We start from the raw sequence: 3,003 nt of genomic DNA, 5'->3' as shown, positions 1-3,003 counted from the left end.
TGAACCTGATAGATATCTACAGAACTCTCCACTGCCCTAATCCCTCAGGCCCCCCAAAAAACGATATAGATTCTTCTAAGTACCACACGGCACTTACTCTAAAATTGACCACATAATTGGAAGTAAAACACTCCTCAGCAAATGCAAAAGAATGGAAATCTTAACAGTCTCTCAGACTCAATCAAATCAGAACGTAGGATTAAGAAACTCACTCAAAACCGTACAACTACATGGAAACTGAACAACTTGCTGTTGAATGACTACTGGGTAAATAATGAAATGAAGGCAGAAATAAAGATGTTCTTTGAAACCAATGAGAACAAAGACACAACATACCGGAATCTCCGGGATACAGCTAAAGCAGTCTTAAGAAGGAAAGTTATAGCACTAAATGCCCAGAAGAGAAAGCAGGAAAGATCTAAAATCGACACCCTAACATCACAATTACAAGAACTAGAGAAGCAAGAGGCAAACACATTTAAAAGCTAGCAGGAGACAAGAAATGACTAAGATCAGAACAGAATTGAGGGAGATAGAGACACAAAAAACCCTTCAAAAAAATCAATGAATCCAGGAGCTGGTTTTTTGAAAAGATTAACAAAATAGACCACTAGCTAGATTAATAAAGGAGAAAAGAGAGAAGAATCAAATAGACATAATAAGAAATGATAAAGAGGATATCACCAGTGATCCCACAAAAATACAAACTACCGTCAGAGTACTTATAAACACCTCTACACAAATAAACTAGAAATCTAGAAGACGTGGATAAATTCCTAGACACATACACCCTCCCAATACTAAACCAGGAAGAAGCCATATCCCTGAATAGACCAATAACAAGTTCTGAAATTGAGGCAGTAATTAATAGCCTACCAACCGTATAAAACAAGGCCAGATGGATTCACAGCCAAATTCTACCAGAGGTACAAAGAGGAGCAGGTACCATTCCTTCTGAAACTATTCCAAACAACAGAAAAACCCATCACATTTGATGTCCTAATAGCTCCAATCCATATAAATGTTGTCCAGTTAAACTTAGACCTTAAAATACAGGATGTGGGTAGAGTTTAATCTGGTTGGTCATAATTTTTACCTAAGATGTAGCTCCTTTGCAGTAAAATGAATACAGAAAACAGCTTCAGTTCACTTTGGTTTTCACAACTGTCTTGACTATAGATGGATTCTACTGAAAAACAGTCTCCTACAGGTGAGTAGAGCTTTTCTCCTCCATCCAAGCACACATCATACCCACCACCCCTAGCTGTTATCCAAATTTAAGTCAATGAGGAAAGCTTTTAGTCTCACACCTAGGCTATGCCTGTAGAACTGGCTTGTCACACACACACTTCTCTGCTAGGAGGAATGTTGGTACAGATGTACAGTATTTCTAGTATGTTGTTCCAAGTATGTGCAACATGCAGCATTGCTGTATCAGGTTGTATGTACAGGGCAGGGTGAGGTATGTACTCATGGAAGGCAGTAAAATGGAAATCAAAATAACTTGCTTTTTTTTTTTTTTTTTTTTTTTTTTTTTTTTGAGACCAGGCCTTGCTCTGTCACCCAGGCAAGAGTGCAGTGGTACTATCATGACTCACTGCAGCCTTGAATTCCTGGACTCAAGGGTACCTCCCACTTCAGCCTCCTGAGTAGCTGAGACCAAAGGCACATGCCATTATGCCTGGCTAATTTTTAAATTTTTTTGTAGAGACAGCGTCTCACTACATTGTCCAGGCTGCTTTTGAACTCCTGGGCCCAAGCAATCATCCTGCTTTAGCCTCCCAAAGTATTGAGATTATAGGTGTCATCGATTATGCCCAGCCTAAAAGGACTTTCTCTTTCAGAGTGCCCCTGTCTTTGTTTGTAGAGGATATTCAATTTCTTTAATTACCTGACATACTTTGAGTCCATCCCTGAGCTCTTCTGCTATACTTTTCTCTATCCTTTCTGTAGATCCCAGCAACCTCAGTCACTAGAGGATCTTGTGGATTGGAATCACACAATAGGGAACAAAATGTTCAAGGGTACTTTTGAAATAGTGCTGGAGACCACTGTGACCATAGAATATCAAAACACATGCTGCCATTACTGTTACTATTTGGATAATACATTCCTGTAAATGCAACCTTAGGGGGTTTAAAGGGGTAGTCTGTTGGGAAATGAATTGCAAGTAAAAAATTCCACGCTGATAGGGACTGTCATTTCAACTCTTACTGCAGCTTGCCAGTGGGACATGCCATCTCCAACAGGACCGGCTGAACACTCTGCTGGAGCGGGGCGGGTCCTGTGCCAGGTCATTCAATTCCTTGTGGGTTCTCTTTGGAGCTTTGGTGGGAGGCAAGTGGTGTTCCCTCCAACCCCTGGGACCAGGATGAGGACAGGGAAGGGACGGGCGAGGGAGCCTGAGGCCACCTCCCAGCTGGAGAAAATGGGGAGTCGGGGTGAGGGGGTCTGGGGAGACAGGATGAGGGCTGGGGATGCCTGCTGAGTGGCTGCCATGTTACTCTAGGCGGCCCCTTTGTGCACTGCAGCAGCTTAATTAACTCCCTTTTCTCTGGTAATATTTGTTGCTTAAAAGAGGATGGATTTATCTTTCTCTTAGTTAATATGCTAATAGTTAATATGGCTATATCAGCTTTCTCTTGGTTAGAATCTTTTTCTATATCTTTCTCATATAGTAGATACAAGTATATAAACAGGCATATTTCAGGCTCAGGTGTATAGAATTGATCATAATATTAACCATACTATTGTGGGTCTGTTTTATGTGTATATAGTCTGTTGTTTTTGCTAGCTCTTGTTCATTGTGCCTTGGCTGTTTAGTTGTTTTGTACCATGAGCTGCTTCATGGTTTGTAATTTTACTTACAGAAATTCTCGTTAGCTAGCTTAAAGATGGGGTCCTTCAAAGAGAATTTTCCCCTTCTTCTAGGTTTATGGGAACTGTTAGTCCAGGGGCCTCTAAATTAAATGTTCAGCAAGACTTTTCTCCAGTTCTCTCAGA

At 40.9% G+C, this 3,003-nt stretch overlaps 1 pseudogene; it reads right to left on the bottom strand.

Moving 5' to 3' along the window:
* LOC105526829 overlaps nucleotides 1-2,314 on the bottom strand; it is a 39,844-nt pseudogene extending 37,530 nt beyond the window's left edge.
* Between the last annotated feature and the right edge of the window lie 689 nt (nucleotides 2,315-3,003).

This window comes from Colobus angolensis, unplaced genomic scaffold (assembly GCF_000951035.1).
Source record: "Colobus angolensis palliatus isolate OR3802 unplaced genomic scaffold, Cang.pa_1.0 Scaffold6, whole genome shotgun sequence".
In the NCBI taxonomy this organism is placed as follows: domain Eukaryota; kingdom Metazoa; phylum Chordata; class Mammalia; order Primates; family Cercopithecidae; genus Colobus; species Colobus angolensis.
This window is presented reverse-complemented; position numbering and strand designations above follow the sequence as displayed.